This window comes from Phlebotomus papatasi, chromosome 5 (assembly GCF_024763615.1).
Source record: "Phlebotomus papatasi isolate M1 chromosome 5, Ppap_2.1, whole genome shotgun sequence".
Taxonomy (NCBI): Eukaryota; Metazoa; Arthropoda; class Insecta; order Diptera; family Psychodidae; genus Phlebotomus; species Phlebotomus papatasi.
In genome coordinates, this window is record NC_077226.1 from 1,033,297 (window position 1) to 1,054,420 (window position 21,124).

The window sequence follows — 21,124 nt, forward strand, 5'->3', positions numbered from 1 at the left end:
GCTTTTCCACCTTCTCTTTCGCGCTCAATTAATAAACAATGCAGCTGGATGGGAAATTTTCTGTTCCAAGGGACCAAATTAGAGAAATTGTTTTATTTACAAACAAATGTTTGTAAAAATGTTTGTAAAATTTTGTCAGCTAAAACAAGAAAAAAATGTAGGAATAGATTTGTAGTAAAAGAACAAAAATCACATGATAAGTGTAAAAAAATTGTCACTGTCCTTTAAACGGTAACAGATATCAACTTCTTGGCCTTCGATGACCCCCCTTCCAATAAAAAAACAATCAGGAGGGGAAAGTACTCTCCCTTCGAACGTTCATGCCTTCGAATAATGTGAATTTTCTTTTATTTTTCTTAAGAGACTTGCATATTTTTATTAAATATTAGTTGGCTTATCATCAATTATATTGATAATACTATGCAACACGATTTTGCTAACGGAGATCTCACATAGAATTTTAGAGTCAAGTCACCTGATTAAGTCGAAGTGAGAGTACTTTCCCCTATCTTTAGACGTTTCCTGTTTCCCTTTAATGCTCCTCTGTCCCCACCAAAAACCATCCTTTTTTTCGGTTCAGTTCGAAAATGGGTCCTATGATTTTGGATATATTTTGATGGTCATTCCCAAGTGGATATCTCGGTTAAACTGACCCAGGGAACCCACGGGGACCCTGGGGAACTTACGGGCACCCCGAGGAATCCAAGGGAACTCGGGGGAGCTCACAGGAAACTCCAAGAACCCATATATTTTTTTAGGGAACTCTGAAGAAACCCGGGGAACTAATACATTTGTCAGGGAACTCAGGGGGAAGCTATTCATTTTTTCAGGGAACCCGGGGATCCATACACTTTTCAGGGAACTCTGAAGGAACCCGGGGACTCATACATTTATCAGGGAATCCGGGGAATCCAGGGGACCCATACATTATCCTCAAGAAACCGGGACTTGAGCCACTCTATTTGTTTATGAGTAGCCCTACTTTAGAAGGCCTACTTATCAACAAATTTTGTTTAAATTGTATTCTTTGGGAAGATCTTGACTAATGACTAATGAATCGGTTAAATAACCTTAATTGCCAAAAATCCATTCCCGACAGCAATTCTGTTAAAAGTTGCCCAGGAATAAATCATCTAAAATCACTCAATTTGCGTATAATGTATAATACCATGGTAAGGAATGGGTTAAGTTCATATTTTCTCTGAGAAAACAAGAAAAATACGCGAGTGTAAAATGGTGCAATTGGAAACAAATTAATTCAAATGGAGATAATGGAAGTTTCTAATTGGAGACAAACAGTGAAACTGCGACAAAAGGTTTCCAAAACCTTGTTGAGTTGCTCTTGAATTAGCATTTTCTTCTTTTTTGACAAAAATCTCTTTTTAAAAAAATCATATTTCCTGGATTTCGTATTGAATCATTTGTAGATACTTCAGAAACATCTTTTTTTGTTCACGAAATAGGTAATTATTTCATTTGAAAGCTTTACGTACGTAAAATGAATAAACAACAGTGACTTCATTCTGTTTTTTTTATTGGAAAATATCAGTCGATCTATGAAAAATTCAATAGTGAAAAGGTACACTTTTAAATTTTGTAAGAAATTACCAAATTCAAATTAATTAAATAATAAAACTGAGCTATGGAAAATATATAAATATAGTAATTTAGGACAAAAAACAATCAGTAAAAAATTCTAAATGGGCAGTAAAAAATTAAAAAAGAGCAGTAAAAAATTTAATTATGAATAACAAGAAACACGGATTTGACCTAGATCCTTCTCCTCCTTTATTACTCTGAGTCCGAGTAATAAAGGAGGAGAAGGATCTAGGTCAAATCCGTGTTTTTTGTTATTCAAAAATTATTCTACTGACCGATCATCTAATATCTAATTATGGTCAGTAAAAAATTTAAATCTTTACAAAAATGGGTCTAATTTACATATTTAACATTTAAAATTGTTCCATATAGAGTAAAAAGCCCTTTATTTTCCCTTTGCTAAAATTTGGACGATAATATCACTGATCAATTTTTTTTGTTACTGATCAATTTTAACTTTTTACTGCTCATTTATTCAATGCTGTAATTTAGTACTGTATTTATCATGAAAACAATGACATCTCCATTTAGAGTAGCAAAAAATCTCCATTTAGAGCAGGTTGTGAATTAGCTTAATTTACCCTATTTACGAAATATTCGCGATGTATAACGTAGGTAGATACCATTAGAATTTAAAGTTTTCCTTAATAAATTTGACCCTTGATACATTTTACCCAACGTCATACCCATTTTCTTCTTAATTTTCTCTCCCCTTTTGCCAAAATCAGTTTTTGTTTTTCAGGGAAGGGAGGGGGGGAGGAAATGCATTTATTATTCAATAGTTCTGTGAAGGTAGGAGATGGAGTGAACTTGTGTGACTTTTCCCAAAGAAAATTTTGGAGAAAAGCCTCGCCGAAGAAAAGACAGAGAGAGAGAGAAACTTGAGTGAATTGAGTATGAACTTAGACAAAAAGGGGTTGTATGTTGCCAGTCAAAGTTGAGAAGATCCTTTTGCCATGTTTATTGTGATACATTGTATCATGTACTAGGCAATTTCTTCCATCCTACCCATTTACCTCCAAAGAAAAGTGATATGGAGAGAGTTGATTTTGATTGTGGAATGGGAATTGTCGTTGAATACTAATTTATATTTAAACAAGGGTTTGAGGTTATGATTTCTTCTTTGTTAAACATTTTCTCTACACTATGAATTTTCCTTCAAATCTCTCTCCCTTTTCCCTGTCTCTCTTTTTTGGAGGGAAAATTCGTGACAATGGATATTAGATGGCCTTAGGAAATATTCCAAATTAGTACAAATGTACTAATTCAATTACAAACCATCTCATTATACCAACAAATAGTTAATTTATTTATCACACAAATAATCTCAATTGTAGGTCAACTAATGGCATAAATTGTTTGTTTTTTTTTAAGTTTTCCAAGGTCACTTCAAGGTCAAAAGTTTTTGAAATTTATTTTTAAAAAATACCTCAAAGGGTTTATCGTATTTTCGAAAATGTTTTTGAGGTTATTTGAGGTCAATATTTCGTCTTTGCAGAAAAATATCCTTGGAATATTCCTTCTTGATCTCTTTTTAAGGTCATTCAAGGTCAAAATTGTCCTTGACAAGAAAAACATCGAGGAGAATATTTTGGAATTTATTTCGAAAATCCCTTCAACGGTTTTTTATTTTGTTTCTCTCATTTTCGAACATGTTTCGGAGATTTTCTTCAGGGGGATATTTTTCATCCGAAGATGACAATGTCCTTGGATTATTCCTACTTAATGTTCTTCAAAAACGAATTAAAATAAATAAATAAATAATATTAAGAAAAGTCTCAATGTCTCAGTAGAAAGAGAAATGCGTAAAGTTGACTTTCCATCGGTAGCTGATCCAAAATTCGCCACAATTAATTAATTACGTTTTCAAACAAACGATTCCACGTTGACTTTTCCTTCCCCCTCCCCCAATGGAAAAACCCCTTTCCATCTTCCATTTACACCAAACTCTCGCCCAAGAACAACAATCTTGTACACGCCAAACATCTTTCCCTTGTTGCCATTTTCCGAAGCATCCCTCCACCCTTTTCCCAAACCCCAAAATCCATTTTCCCGGCCCCCTTAAGAATGTCTCATGTCGTGTGTTACCAAATCGATACACTAACGACCAAAATTTTCACCACCTTAGCTTCAATTAAAATTAAATTTTTATTTTATTTTATTTTTAAAATTTGTCATTGAAATCTAAATTCAAATTTTACTCAATTTTAAAGCGTTTTCAAATAAGCTGAGAGATAATGAATTTGGTTTTTGTCTTTGCTGAAGTTGCCGGGATTGAGTAGAAGCCAAATGTAAACCCTTTCCATCATTACAATTTCATGATTCTTACAATAACCACGTTTGACATTAAAAAATAAAGCAAAAAATTAAAAATTCGCAAAAATTAAAAAAATATATATATTTATAACATATTTATTTTTCGTATTGTTTAATTTTAGCAAAAAAAAATAATAATACACCAAAATTAAAATAGCATTGGCAAGAATTCTTGTCCGCTTATTTCAGAAAATTAATAACCAAAGAAATTCTTGGGATTTCTCAAGATATTTTAACATTTCATGAATTCTAAAATCGAGAAATATCTAGAATGGAGCATTTTAATTCAGAAATGGTGTATTTTTTTTACATTCTTTATAATTTTTTAATTCCTAGATCCCACAAAAATAAATATAACACGAAATGGTAGGCACATGTACAGAAAATATATTTTTACTGAATTTAAAATGTTACTCGTGTTACTGTTTTATCACACTTGCACATTAAAATTTTAATATGATTCACATTAATTGTCGATGGTGAGAGTCCAAATGTGTAATTTGTGTCTTTGAATCATTTTATATTCAAAATTTGATCTATTTGTTGATAAAAAGGTAGACTTGGCCCGCAAAATTTGATATAAATTGATTTATAGCATTAATGCGAAAAATTAATGCGATTTTCTCTTTAATTTTTTAATGTGAAAAATATTTTTGCTTTAGGTAAAATTAAACTTATTTTTGCAGGCCAAGTTCACTTCTTTATCAATAAATAGAAAAATCCCAAATATTAAGTGACTCAAAGACACAAATAACATATTTGGACGCTCACAAGTGACAATTAATGTGAATCACATTAAAATTTTAATGTGCAAGTGTGACAACGCCGTTAGAAATAGAAAAATTTGTCAGAAAAATTCAAAAAAAAAATTGCAAATTTGTACGTCTTTTTCATATAGATTTTTTTTAGGAACTGTTATCCTCGTGCAATCTTTATAAATTTTTAAGCTATTAACACAACATTAGATACTCTTTCATTTGGTAAAATTTTAAATTAAGTAATTGCATTTGGTTTTATACCAAAACTAAAAAACCACTTAAGAAAAAATATACCGTACTTTTGTATGGAAAATGTATGAGAATGCTTCGCCCTGAGAAATATTAAAAAAAAAAACTTCGGAAACTCATTTAAATAGACTAAGAACATGGGAAAAGACAATGGGCAGAAATGTATAGGAGCTGGTCCAATCCTTCGCCAGAGATAGGCCTAGGCCTATTTCGTAGGCATGGGTGTATGACTTAAAAATTACCGAGACCCAAGCAATTTGGACGTTTTATTTATTGAAAACGGATCAACCGAATTTAATGACATTAGGGTCAAAGTCGATATATGACTTGAGCTTTAAATAAATATTTTCAGATTTTCCCTCTGACTGCTCCATCTGGTAGCTTCCATACAAACTAGCCCTGTTTTAAAACCATCGCACATTACAGGGCAATAAAATGAAAACTTATCTTGTTTAATGGCTTCACAGGTATTTTCGGAGTCCTTGGTGTATCTTGAACATATCACCCGAAGAAACTTATAGTCCATCACGTTACCTTTTTCAGATATCTTAAAGCAGGGCCATGACATTTCCTATGTTTCCCATATGTTTCTAGCGAGCCAAAAAAACTTTTGAGTTTATTAGCTGTTTTCTGTCATTGTAGAATGAATTAGCAAAATATACTAATACAAAATAAAAGCCAATTTAATAACGAAGAGGCAACCGAAAATCTTAAATCGGCAACCTACGCAGTTTTGGAGATATCTCGTGAAATGTGTTCGAAAACAGGAAAAAATTTACACTAAAGCTGGTCGCATTTTTCAGATTTAATGTCACCCCCCTGTCTTAAAGCATGTATTTGATTCATTTTTTAACCCAAATAAGAGTGTTTTGTAGCACTTTGACCTTTAAAAACCTTTAACTAATGGAAATTTACTTTTCATTAGGATCTGTCCAGTAATTATTTCAAGTTGTATTTCTCAAAAAGAATTTTTGAGTTGCTTAATAGTAGTATTTTTTAAAAATGCACTATGTCATTGCCTAAAGCAATATTTCTGAAAAATATACAAAATGGTAGCTGTGATAAATCGAACACGCAGTATGGCATTTTGGATTTATTTAAAATAAATTTAGTATCCTTTTATTTTGAACCAATTATAGATAAAGTTAAAACCAGTCGACGGATTGAATACGATTTAAAAAGAAATTAAACAATATCTGTCAATAAACCAATGTTATTTCAGAAAGTATTTGAAATTTAAAAATATGCTTTTTTTTTAATTTTTCACTTCCTCTGTAAAATGTGACAATTGATATTTTACTTTTCATGATACTTTTATGATTTAAATCTTTCCCTGATATAAGAAAGCATTACTTAAAGCTATCTATAAATACAACCTGAGTTCTAAGTACATTTGGAATTAAATTCAAAAAATATACGATTGTTTATAAAGAATTTTACAGAATCAAATCAAAAAAATTTCTGGATTGATTTTAGAAACTTAAGATTTAATTTTAGAAGCATTTCAGGATCAATTATATCAAATTTTCCAGTCAGTTTTAGACACAGAACACATAATTTTGACAGATTAATTTAAGAAAACGCGCACACCTTAAGTATTAAATATACGTTAAATCCCAATTGCCTCAGCATGAACGACCTAAGTCGTATGGAAAATAACACACGCAGCTCAATCACGAAATGGTTTAAATTGAGCTTAAATTACACACAGCTCAATCTTAAAATAGTTAAGAATGCCTTTAAAAACACGCACAGCTAAATCGTAAAACTGTTGGGATTGCGCTTAAAATCACGCACAGCTCAATCGTAAATCGGTTAAGAATGGGCTTAAAATCACGCACAGCTCTATCGTAAATCGGTTAAGACTGCGCTTAAAATCACGTACAGCTCAATCGTAAATCGGTTAAGAATGCGCTTAAAATCACGCACAGCTCTATCGTAAATCGGTTGAGACTGCGCTTAAAATCACGCACAGCTCAATCTTAAAATAGTTAAGAACGCCTTTAAAAACACGCACAGGTAAATCGTAAAACTGTTGGGATTGCGCTTAAAATCACGCACAGCTTAATCGTAAAACGTTTAAGAACGCGCTTAGGAACACGCAAAGCTCAATCGTAAAATGGATGAGATTGCGCTTAAAAATACGCACAAAACAATCATAAAACGGTTAAGAATGCGCTTAAAAACATGCAAAGCTCAATCATAAAATGGTAAAGATTTCAACTGTTGTATGATTGAGCAGTGTTTGTTTTGTTTTTTTGACCATTTGGAGTCACTTTTTGAAAGGGGGCAACAAACTTTTGGCACTCTAAAGATGGGAAAATGCACAAAGGTATCTGCTACAGCCTTTTATTTCTCAAAAAATTGGCTATAGCAGATACCTTTGTGCATTTTCCCATAATTAGAGTGCCAAAAGTTTGTTGCCCCCTTTCTAAAAGTGACTCCAAATGGTCAAAAACATTAAATTAACTCCCCAGAAGGCATTCAGAAGACTTAATGGGTTTATTTGAAATTTTACAGGAAAAAAAACTAATGTAGCTAAACATTGTGCACATGAGTGTTGTTCACTTTTGTCAAGAGATGGTGTTTGAATTTTATTGGGAGGGGGGGGGGGGAGGGGTAAGGGGTGGTTGGGCACTTGGTAAAGTCGCAAGAGAGAGACCGTTCAATTCATGTTGAACAATGAAATATCATCGCTTCAGCTTTTCTTGTTTGGCGTCTCTCGAATGGCAAACAAAAGAGGCACACATCCCCTTCCCCCACCGCCCCACCACCTTAAGGAAAAGTCTTACAAGACTGTAAGACACAAATCTTAGATGGGGAAAAGGCATATTTAGCCCCTGAACATTCCAACACTCTAGGAATTCTCTCTCTCATTCGATCTATCGTATCTCTATCCTACCCCCCCCAAAGAAGCCAGATAAACTTCTTCAAGAGGCCTAGGTTACCCCATACTTTGTGTATTTTCTTCTTCTTAGAATTTTCCCAACTGCATCACTCCACCCCGAACCATCCTTCAGGGAAAAAAACATTCAAAGTCAGCGTGACAATGCCAAGGTGGTCCCCTGTTCTTTTGCCTTAACTTTAAGCAGGTGACTACTCTCTTTTCTCTATACTATAGTCGCTTTTTTTCGGCGGGGGAGGGGGGAGGGGGGAGGCTTTGGAAAGTAGGATTTTCTGTCTTTGCCTGAATTTATGGTGATTGCCAAAACAACAACCACCCCGTGCCCCTTTTTTGGCTTTTCCAATTCGTATTTAAAACACTAACCAAATACTCAAACCCCCCCTCAATTTGGAGAAAACTTTGATAATTTCCATCAATTCAGTGGAAATATCCTTTGAAAAATCGATTTAGAACACTAAAAAGAAACTTCAAGTCGGAATGATCCAAAGAAATCTCCGAAACATGTTCGAAAATGAGAGAAACAAAATAAAAGAAACCGTTAAAGGGATTTTCGAAATAAAGGACAATTTTGACCTTGAAATGACCTTGAAAAGAGATCAAAAAGGAATAGTCCAAGGATATTTTTCCGCAAAGACGAAATATTGACCTCAAATAACCTCAAAAACATCTTCGAAAATACGATAAACCCTTTGAAGTATTTTTTAAAAATAAATTTCAAAAACTTTTGACCTTGAAATGACCTTGAAAAGAGATCAAAAAGGAATAGTCCAAGGATATTTTTCCGCAAAGACGAAATATTGACCTCAAATAACCTCAAAAACATCTTCGTAAATACGATAAACCCTTTGAGGTATTTTTTAAAAATAAATTTCAAAAACTTTTGACCTTGAAATGACCTTGAAAAGAGATCAAAAAGGAATAGTCCGCGGATATTTTTCCGCAAAGACGAAATATTGACCTCAAATAACCTCAAAAACATCTTCGAAAATACGATAAATCATTGGAGGTATTTTTTAAAATAAATTTCAAAAACTTTTGACCTTGAAATGACCTTGAGAAGAGATCAAGAATGAATAGTCCAAGGATATTTTTCCGCAAAGACGAAATATTGACCTCAAATAACCTCAAAAACATCTTCAAAAATACGATAAATCGGAGGTATTTTCTAAAAAAAAAGAAACCTCACCGAAATTTGACAGAATATGTCGTTATATTTAAATCTCCTTTTGAAATCCACCCTTAATCATCAAAATCGGTCTGAAGATGGATTTACAAGGGAAAAATTAATTTCAATTGTGCAATTTTTTAAGTAAGAAAATCCAGAGAAAAACGAATTGTCATCCAAAGAAAAGTCACAAGAAAACAAAAATTTCCTCATGAATATTTGTCTGTTTGGTGGGCGCGCTTTTCTTCTTTGGGGACACAAAAATTTGCAAAGTAGGAGTATATAAATTGTTTCATAAAGTTAAACCTACATACATATATATATATATATATACTAAATATATATATGCGGAAAATCCTTAAGTTCACAAGTGTAATAAAATGTGAAATGGTGGAAAAAGCCAATGTTAATTTTGGTGGTTGATTCAGCAAACGATTAAATGATAGCCCAAGAGTTTTTCCTCTTTTGTTGGATGGGGGAAGGGGGAAAAGGGGGGGGAAAAGGGGGGGAGAAAGGAAGTGGATTTTCCACGCGAATCGCGATGTTTTTGAGCGGTAAAGTTTTTCAATTATTGTCCACATACATCTCGACGCGCCTTTGGCTTTCCGGAGAGGAAAATGGGGAGAATTTTCCCGGGGGGAAAGGGATGATAGGGGGGAAATGACAAAAACGGGGGTGGATAAATGATGAGAAAATTTTCCTATTACTGTTATTTTTCCTTCTGTAACTTCGATTTTCATTTGTTTTATCCATCATGATGCAGAGCAAAGTGGGTACTTATACTTATCTTTTTTTTTTAATTAAATTTTTACTTGAAAAAATTTAAAAAAAAATACGTCTAGACATATCGTTTTTTTTATTGGGGGTCATCGAAGACCGGAACTTGATATCTCTTACCGTTTGAGCTCTAAGGACGGTGCCAAGTTGAAAAAAAGTTGTTTATATAACTGCTCTCTCTTTGAGTTCGAGCAGTAAATGTAAAAAAAGAAATTATAAAATACAAGAGAAATTTCAGAGTACAGGAATAGATTACAATTTTTTTAGTACACTTTAGAACAAGAACAAAAAACAGAAGAATAAAAATATCAAACAAAAAGCAAATGTAGGAGTCATTTTAGAACAGTCTCTGGAATATCCTTTTTAAATACAGTGCAGTGGCAGTTAATATATATTTTTAGTACACTTTAGAACTCTCGAGGCACTCTTAACGTACTAAAAACAATTACTTTAGTTGCCACTGTACTCAATTTAAGAAGAATATCCCAGAGACTATTCTAAAATGGCTCTCAAATTTGATTCATTGATGATTATAATTTTTTAGTACACTTTAGAACAAAAAAAAAAAAAACAGAAGAATACAAAAATATCAAATACAAAGCAGATTTGGGAGCCATTTTAGAATAGTGTCTGGAATATCCTTCTTAAATATAGTGCAGTGGCAATTAATATATTTTTAGTACACTTTAGAACTCTCGAGGCACTGTTTCAATATACTAAAAAAAAGTATATTAATTGACACTGGACTCAATTTAAGAGGAATATCCCAGAGACTATTCTAAAATGGCTCTCAAATTTGATTCATTGATGATTATAATTTTTTAGTACACTTTAGAACAAACAAAAAAAACAGAAGAATACAAAAATATCAAATACAAATCAGATTTGGGAGCCATTTTAGAATAGTGTCTGGAATATCCTTCTTAAATATAGTGCAGTGGCAATTAATATATTTTTAGTACACTTTAGAACTCTCGAGGCACTGTTTCAATATACTAAAAAAAAGTATATTAATTGACACTAGACTCAATTTAAGAGGAATATCCCAGAGACTATTCTAAAATGGCTCTCAAATTTGATTCATTGTTGATTATAATTTTTTAGTACACTTTAAATCCTTTAAAATATTTTGTGTGCAATAGAGAAAATTATTAAATAATAAGGGAATTTTTAGAGTCATTTTTAAGGACAGTTTCCTTTCAGAATACCTTGTAAGAGTTTAAAAAAAATCTCAGAGGAAATTTGTAATTTATTTTAGTACACTTTAGAACTCTCCAGACATTGCACAATGTACGCAGAATAAAATATTTTATAAAAATCACTTTTTAAAGATAGTTTTAGGACAAATTCTCCATTAAACGCTGTACTAAAAGTGTACTAAAGTGTACTAAATAAAAAAAAAACAACAAATTTCTGCAGTGATTAGCCCCTTGAAAAAATACAATTTCCACTAAATAATTATGTTAATTTGACTTTGTTGTTATTTCCCACATACACACATTTCCCGGAAAATTTCACCCTCTTCCCCTTCGCCTCGGAGAAAAGTAAGAAAGAAAAGCTCATTCTTGGGTTAAATACTTTCCACCAGAGCTCATCATCAGGAGATATTTTGTACATCCTCCCTCCCCCCAAAAAATATCCAACAGATAAAACCAACTCAACCCTATAATACAAATTTTTACACCCCTCAGGAGATTTTCTCTTTTCCCTGACTATTTACCCCAGGACCAAGAGGAAAAAAAAAGGGAAGGTAGGGGCCATTTTGCAGAGAATAGAAGGAAAAATCAGAAGAAAGGAAAATTCTCACCAACAACCATCCCCGCATTCCCCTTGAACGGCAAAGGAAAAAAAAAATAAAATAAAACAGTCCCTCGAGCAATTCACTTCTAATCGTTCTTTGGTTCTTTAACGGCATCATTCAAACTCAAACTTTTGCCACCAAAAGATCACCTTTTTCCGACATTTTCCCCAGCATATTCGGAGAAGGTAAAATTTTCTCTCATAGCTATTTTAACCATTAACGTCTTTTTCATGGCAGGGGGAGGCGGAGGATGATGGTAGTTAGATTTTTCTTTGAGTTTTGGGGTTAAATTAGTAAATTTGTGGTGAAATTGGTGAAACACAAGGGATGATTGGACAATTTTCAGAGAGATTACTAAAATTGTCCTTACGGTTCTTACAATAGCGCAATCATAAACAAAATTCAGCGCTCTATAAGGGACTTTGTGAATTTTAAAAAAATAGTAAGGAACCTTGAAAGATAGTTTCTGTGAAATTCAGCGCAATTATAAACAAATTCAGCGCCTTATTAGAGCACTAGTAAAGTTCAAAATACAGTAAGGAACTTTGGAAGATAGTTTCAGTGATATTCAAGGCAATTGTAAACAAATTCAGCGCTTTATTTTCGACTTTAAAGGGACTTAGTGAATTTTAAAATATATCAAGGAACCTTGGAAGATGTTTATGTGGAATTCAGCGCTCTATAAGGGACTTAGTTAATTTAAAAAAAACAGTAATGGACCTTGGAAAATAGTTTCAGTGATATTCAGCGCGATTATAAATAAATTCAGCGCTTTTTAAGGGACTTAGTGAATTTTAAAATAAAGTAAGGAAACTTGAAAGATGCTTATGTGAAATTCAGCGCAATTGTAAACAAATTCAGAGCTTCATAAGAGACTTTGTGAATTTTAGAATATTGTTAGAAATTTTGGAAGGTAGTTTATGTGGAATTCAGCGCAATTAGAAGCAAATTCAGCGCTTTATAAGAGCACTATTGAATTTTAAATATAGTAAGGGACTTTTGAAGATAGTTTCTGTGAAATTCAGCGCAATTGTAAACTAATTCAGCGCTTTATAAGGTACTTTGTGAATTTTAAAATATAGTATGGGACTTTGGTAGATGGTTTATGTGAAATTCAGCGCAATTGTAAGCTAATTCAGCGCTCTATAAGGGCAGAAGCGAATTTCAAAATTTAATAAGGAGCTTTAGAAGATAGTTTATGTAGAATTCAGCGCAATTATAAACAAATTCAGCGCTCTATAAGGGACTTAGTGAGTTCTAAAATACTGAAAGTAATCTTGGAAAATGTTTATATGATATTCAGCACCTTATAAGGGACTTAGTGAATTTAAAAAAATAGTAAGGGACTTTGAAAGGTAGTTTGTGTAGAATTCAGCGCAATTGTAAATAAATTCAGCGCTTTATAAGGGGCCTAGTCACTTTTAAAATATATTAAGGAACCTTGAAAGATAGTTTATGTGGAATTCAGCGCAATTGTAAATAAATTCAGCGCTTTATAAGGGACTTAGTGAATTTTAAAATATAGTAAGGAACCTTGAAAGGTAGTTTATAGAAAATTCATCGCAATTATAAACAAATTCAGCGCTTTATAAGGGACTTAGTGAATTTTAAAATAAAGTAAGGAACCTTGGAAGTTAGATTCAGTGATATTCAGTGATATTCAATTATAAACAAATTCAGCGCTTTATAAGAGACTTAGTGAATTTTAAAATTTAGCAAGGATCCTTGGAAGATTGTTTATGTGAAATTCAGCGCAATTGTGAACAAATTCAGCGCTTTATAAGGAACTTAGTGAATTTACAAAAAATAGTAAGGGACCTTTAGTGATATTCAGCGTTTCAGTAATATTCAGCGCAATTATAAACAAATTCAACGCTTTAGTGAATTTTAGAATATTGTTAGAAGCTTTGGAAGGTAGTTTATGTAGAATTCAGCGCACTTATAAACAAATTCAGCGACTTATAAGGGACTTAGTGAATTTTAAAATACAGTCAGGAACCTTGGAAGATGTTTATGTGGAATTCAGCACCTTATAAGGGACTTAGTGAATTTTAAAATTTAAAAAGTGAACCTTGGAAGATGTTTAGGTGAAAGCGCAATTATAAACAAATTCAGCTCTTTATAAGGGATTTATTGAATTTTGAAATATAGTAAGAGACTATCGAGGATAGTTTATGTGAAATTCAGCGCAATTATAAACAAATTCAGCGCTTTATAAAGGACTTAGTGAATTATAAAATATAGTAAGGACCTTTGGAAGGTAGTTTATGTGAAATTCAGCGCAATCGCATTCAATATATAGGGGCAGAGGGAATAAAAAGTATGGTCTATCTGGTCAATCTTAAACTAAAAGGATGAAGTGTATCTTGGGAGTGTAGAATATCCTTCAGATAGAATGTATAAATTTAACCACTCATGACCTCAAAGTTCAAATTCTCTGTTACTTTTCTTCTTCTTCTTCCTTTTCTTCCTTTTCCCTTTGGTCTATACCTCTCCAATTCATCCTCTCGTCCCCCATTCCAAATCTTCATGTCATTTTCTTAAGCTTTTCTTCCTTTCTTCCGCTCTCTCTCTTTTTTTCCTTCTTCTCATCCCATTTCGCAAAACAGGGGCGCGCGACAAGACTACAGGGATGGGGCTAGGCTAGGTTCTCATTCCACAAAAATGCCAAAACGATGCTCCATCCTAGAGAAATGGTTCTTTCTTTTTTTTTTCTTTGGTGGTGGATGAGGCGGTTTTTCCCAAGAAAATCCACTTGAATCACTTCTCTTTCTTCCCATTTTCAAACACACAAAACCACCCCTCACAATCCCCCCTCCCCCCGATTCTCAGTCTCCTCTCAAGTGTCCCCCGACCCCCAATTGACTATTGTATTGTATATTGTAATGTGTTTTACTTTTTTTTTCTTTCTTCCGTCTCTTCCTCCACGAAATGCGGGTTTGAGGAGATTTATAGAACAATTACCTATCGTTCAGCTCATGAGGATTCCAGCACAACTTAGCCACTTTTCTCTTCCCCCCACCCTCCCCTCCTCAGAGGAATGCCCCAAAGAAAAAAGGAAGAAAACTCTCGCATTATCCCCCGAATGATAAAATATGGATATCTATTGTCTGCCATTGAAAATTCTTTCAAGCTTGCTGGTTGTTGTTGGTTTTTTTCCAAATTGGAATATTGATGGAAAATTAATTAGGCAAAAAAAAAAGAAATTAGTTTTATAGAGAGCATGAGAATTAGGTTAAATGTATTAGAAATTTCTCTGTGAAATGATTTCAAAAGGGTTTGCTTTTTGAAGAAGAAGGAAAGGCCTTGATCTTTAGTACAACTTACTAAAATTTCACGGAAATCGGATAATAGGAACATAAGGAGATACAGTCCGGTCAAACATGCATGATGAATCCTTGGAATGATCTCAATCTCAGCTAAAACGTTGTAAAACTTCAGCGAAATCGATTAATAGTAATCAAAGATATAGGGACTATACTAAACTACTTAAAATTCAGTCAAATTCAGCGGATTGTAACACCAATTCAGCGCGTTCTAGGGGTATTTTAGACATCTAAAATGTTGCAAGAGTCCTCAGAAACTATTTAAAATTAAATTCAGCGCATTGGAAAAACAATCAAAAATATAGGGACTACACTGAACGACTTAAAGTCAAATTCAGCGGATTGTAACACCAATTCAGCGTGTTCTAGGGGTATTTTAGACTTCTAAAATGTAGAAAGAGTCCTCAAAAGCTATTTAAAATTAAATTCAGCGCATTAGAAAACCAATCAAGGATATAGGGATTACATTAAACTACTTAAAGTCAAATTCAGCGGATTGTAACACCAATTCAGCGCGTTCTAGGGGTATTTTAGACATCTAAAATGTTGCAAGAGTCCTCAGAAACTATTTAAAATTAAATTCAGCGCATTGGAAAAACAATCAAAAATATAGGGACTACACTGAACGACTTAAAGTCAAATTCAGCGGATTGTAACACCAATTCAGCGCGTTCTAGGGGTATTTTAGACATCTAAAATGTTGCAAGAGTCCTCAGAAACTATTTAAAATTAAATTCAGCGCATTGGAAAAACAATCAAAAATATAGGGACTACACTGAACGACTTAAAGTCAAATTCAGCGGATTGTAACACAAATTCAGCGCGTTCTAGGGGTATTTTAGACTTCTAAAATGTAGAAAGAGTCCTCAAAAGCTATTTAAAATTAAATTCAGCGCATTAGAAAACCAATCAAGGATATAGGGATTACATTAAACTACTTAAAGTCAAATTCAGCGGATTGTAACACCAATTCAGCGCTTTCTAGGGGCATTTTAGACTTCTGAAATGTAGCAAGAGTTCCAAGAAGCTATTTAAAATTAAATTTAGCGTATTAGTAAATCAATTCAGCGCCTTGACAGGACAGTAGCGACTTTTGATTAATACACTTAAATTCTGTGGAAGAAAGTTTATGTGAAATTCAGCGCAATCTTCCTATAAGTTACCTCCAAAAAAAACATTAGACTATCCTAAATGAATTCAGCACTTCACAAGGACTGTAATTAATTCATAAACTTAATAAGATTCCTTACAAAAAAGTATATAATTCAGCGTTTTAAAACAGTAATAGAGAATTCGAAAATTCAGTACTAAAGCTTGTAAAGACTCCTTAGAAGGTACTTAAAGTCAAATTCAGCGCGTTCTAATGACATTTTAAAATCCTAAAATGAAGCAAAAGTCCTTAGAAGGTACTCAAGGTAAATTCAGCGCATTGTGAAACCAATTCAGCGCCTTGAGAGGGCAGTAGCGACTTTGTGAATTCTAGATGATAGTAAATTTCGCTAGATGCAAATTAGTGTTACATTCAGCGCAATCAATAAACTAATTCAGCGCTTTATAAGGGACTTAGTGAATTTTAAAACTTAGTAAGGAACTTTGCAAGATAGTTTTATTGATATCCAGCGCAATTATAAACAAATTCAGCGTTTTATAAGGGACTTAGTGAATTTTAAAATATAGTAAGGGACCTTAGAAAATGGTTTATGTGAAATTCAGCGCTTTCTAAGAGCATTAGCGAATTTTAAAATATAGTAAGTGATCCTAAAAGATGGTTTCAGTGATATTCAGCGCAATATTAGCCAATTCAGCGCTTTATAAGGGTCTTAGTAAATTAAAAAAAAAATAGTAAGGGACTTTGGAAGATGGTTTATGTGAAATTAAGCTCAATTATAAACAAATTCAGCGCTTTATAAGTTACTTAGTGAATTTTAAAATACAGTAAGGGACCTTGAAAGTCACTTTCAGTGATATTCAGCGCAATATTAACCAATTCAGCGCTTTCAAAAGGTAATAATTAATTAAACAAGTCAAAACAAAAGACAAATTTTAGTATATTCCAAATCAATTCAGCGTAAACAAAGTCTTAAAGAGACAAAAATGAAAGGCCCCTTTCACAATTCCCTTATCTTCTTCCATCTTCTCAAGGAAATTTCATTCTTATTCCTTTTTTGGGAAGTATCTATAAGACCAAAATCCCCATCCATCCTTAATACGTTTCAATGTAATCAATGACAAGAGATTATGAAAATGAAGAGGAATTTGGCGAAAAGGTGCTCAATTCTGCTTGTTTTACTTCTTAATATATATCTATCTTTTTGCTGTGAGGAAAATTCTTTATCAAAGTTAAAAAATAAGGGGAGAGTTGTAGAGGATTGAGGGGTATTTGATGTATATATGTATGGATATATATGTAAGAGGAAAGAATAAAGAAGTAAATAAAATAAAAAGAAGAAGTAAAAAAAACTGCAAATGAAAGTTTTGTGGTATGAGTTTCTTTGGGGTCCAACAAAAGAATTAATCAATCAGTCGCAGTCATTTAAATAAAGACCTCTCCCCTCCCTCCATCTCTCCTATATTGGAGGCAAAATAATAAAAAAAAAAAGAAAATCCACAATGAAAAGCAATTCTTGAGGACTATTCTTTTTTTTCTCCCATCTTCCATTGTGGCATCTCCTTACCATTCCTTACTTCCAATTCAATTTTATCCTGCAACACTTTTCACCATAATTCCTTTTTTTTCTTTATCGTTTTATCCTGAACACTAAAGAGATATATAGATTTGCTGACAATAAATACAACAACAAAATGTACTTGGACATTTCCTTTTAAAGATTTTCCATTTTACAATTTATTAAAATTTCAATAATTAAAAATTCAAATTCAGCGATAAAAATCGATTAGCAAAACCATTTTAAGTATTCAGCTTCAATTTAAATCTAAATCTAAATAAAAATGCATTAAATTTCCCGCTGAATACCCCCTCTTTTTCTGTCCGTTTAGTCATTTCAAATGAGAGAAGATGTTTAACTAATTGGGAATTATCCCAAGGATTTTCCACCAGAGACTGCAGCCATGGAGAGTGTTAAAAAAAACATGGCTGGGTAGGGGGTTTAGTACAGTTAAAAAAAAAAAGAAAGGCCAAAGGAGCATAAGTATAATGTGTCTGGGACTGAAAGAAAAGCCCTTAGAGAGCAAAAAAAAGTCACCCACAGCTCTATTGTCATTTAAATGGCCATGAACCACAACAATAGACAATTTCCTATGAAGGAGGAAAACAAATAGAAAAAAAGATATAATAAAATATTAATAAAAGTATAAGAAAGGGTGGAAAAAATTGGAGATGGGAATTTTGGGATTGAAACAAAAACGCTAAATTTGTCTTTTAGGTTAGTTTATAGGAATTTTGTATTAGTTTTCTGAAGTATTTCTGCCCTTTGAGAGCGCTGAATTGACTATAACTGCGCTGAATTGGCTAAAACTGCGCTGAATATGACTTTGAATATCTTCTGAAGGACTCTAAATGTATTTAAGAATTCTTTAAGGTCTCTTCAAGGCGCTTTATAAGTTTTCTAAATTATTAATTTCCCTTTGATGGAGCTTAATTGGCTAAAACTGCGCTGAATATAACTTTGAGTAACTTCTGCAGGATTTTAAATGCATTTAAGAATTGTTTACAGTCTCCAAAAAGGCGCTGTATTAGTTTTCTGGATTAATTATTGCCCTTTGATAGCGCTGAATTGGCTGAAACTGCGCTGAATATGACTTTGAATATCTTCTGAAGGACTCTAAATGTGTTTAAGAATTCTTTAAGGTCTCTTCAAGGCGCTTTATAAGTTTTCTAAATTATTAATTTCCCTTTGATGGAGCTTAATTGGCTAAAACTGCGCTGAATATGACTTTGAGTACCTTCTGAAGGACTTTAAATGTACTCAAAAACTCTCTACAGCCCCTAAAAGGTGCTGTATTAGTTTTCTTAATTAATTATTGCCCTTTGATAGCGCTGAATTGGCTGAAACTGCGCTGAATATGACTTTGAGTACCTTCTGAAGGACTCTAAATATATTTAAGAATTCTTTGCAATCTCAACAAAGCGGTGTATTAGTTTTCTGAATTAATTATTTCTGACCTTCGATAGCGCTGAATTTGCTAAAACTGCGCTGAATATGACATTGAGTACCTTCTGAAGGATTTTAAATGCATTTAAGAATTGTTTACAGTCTCTAAAAGGCGCTGTATTAGTTATCTGGATTAATTATTGCCCTTTGATAGCGCTGAATTGGCTGAAACTGCGCTGAATATGACTTTGAGTACCTTCTGAAGGACTCTAAATATATTTAAGAATTCTTTGCAATCTCAACAAAGCGGTGTATTAGTTTTCTGAATTAATTATTTCTGACCTTTGATAGCGCTGAATTTGCTAAAACTGCGCTGAATATGACTTTGAGTACCTTCTGAAGGACTTTAAATGTATTCAAAAATTCTCTACAGCTTCTAAAAGGCGCTGCATTATTTTTCTGAATTATTTATTTCTCTTTGAGAGCATATAATTGGCTAAAACTACGCTGAATATGACTTCAAGTTGCGGGTCGGGTGCCCATTTGCCCCAAATTCTTGCTGAATTTATTGTAAGAACGTTTTTAACTATTTAGAAAATTCTATGTCCTGAACTTTGAGTGCCCCTATTCCCCCTTGGTCCTTTTTGCCATCATCATGGACCATTTTTGGCCATGCAATCCACATGAGCAGCGCTAATCCACCCTCAATTGAGGGTGCAAATAATGCAATAAAATCACTTAATCCACTTCATAACACACCAAATATCCTTCTCCATCCACAACAAACTCCAAGAAAATAGCCCAGGTTGAAAAGGCTTTTTTTTTTCTAGGGGCTTTTAGGGGAAAGGGGGCCATGAAGAATGGTAGAGAGAGAGGTAGAGACCCTTTTTGCAGCCAAAGTGCCACCGAAATAAATTGTATGTCATTTTTCCTGAGGTGGAAAATAGGGTGGAAAGAGGGTATGAAAGGTATTATAAGAAATATCTGGGATTGAGTCCTTTTTTGTTGTTGTTGTTGTTGCAGGGAAGGAATGACGACAGGTTATTTTGGACAAATTTTCTCTCCGTGTCTGTGTCTGTGTGGAAATAAATGTTTTCCAATTGGAAAATCGGCAGAGCCAATTTGATCTATTTTTCTGTGAAACTTTAAATGAGATTTTAGAGGTTAAACGGTGGAGAGATAGTAACTTCTTTGGTCATCGATGACCCCTTCTCCTAAATGTTAAGCTACACGTACTAGCTTTAGTAGCTTACACCTGCCTGAAGTGGTCTTCAGGAAGATATTCGCAGGTCTTCAGGAATTGATACCTTTTGCAAGCGCTGAATTTGTTTGTAATTGCGCTGAATTTCACATGAACTATCTTGCATAGTCCTTTATTACGTTTTAAAATTCACTAAGCCCCTTATAAAGCGCTGAATTTGTTTATAATTGCGCTGAATATCATTGAAACTATTTTCTGAGGTCCCTTACTATATTTTAAAATTCACTAAGTCCCTTATAAAGTGCTGAATTTGTTTATAATTGCGCTGAATTTCATATAAACCATCTTCCAAGGTCCCTTACTAGATTTTGAAATCCACTGAGTCCCTTATAAAGCGCTGAATTTGTTTATAATTGCGCTGAATATCACTGAAACTACCTTCTAAGGTTCCTTACTGTATTTTAAAATTCACTAAGTCCCTTATAAAGCGCTGAATTTGTTTATAATTGCGCTGAATATCACATGAACTATCTTGCAAAGTCCCTTACTGTTTTAAAATTCACTAAGTCCCTTATAAAGCGCTGAATTTGTTTATAATTGCGCTGAATATGACACTAAGTTGCTTTTAACAACATTTACTATCCTGTAGAATTCCCATCTGTCTATTGGAGGTATTTCATTGCTTTAGATTGATATGAAATCCACTTTAAAGTCCTTCTAGAAACTTTCAAAACAAAGAAAATTATCGAAATATTTACAGACTTTGGAGATATGCGCAAAATTGACTTAAATGGAACTGAATTTGTCTTTAGCTTTACTTATTTAAATTTCGTATTGAATTGTGAATTTGAAACTTTGCAAGAATTTCACTTAAACCAGCTTCTAAGGACTTCTATTCATTTTAAGAATATGCTACTGCCTTCTAAAGTTGCTGAATTGGTTCAGGACAAAAGACGCACTAAACTACCTTCTCTT

General features: G+C 33.2%; 1 protein-coding gene across 8 annotated transcripts in view; it reads left to right on the forward strand.

The window, feature by feature from the left end:
* Positions 1–21,124, forward strand: part of LOC129808740 (forkhead box protein P1) — a 228,377-nt gene that overhangs the window by 94,747 nt on the left and 112,506 nt on the right. The window lies entirely within an intron of this gene.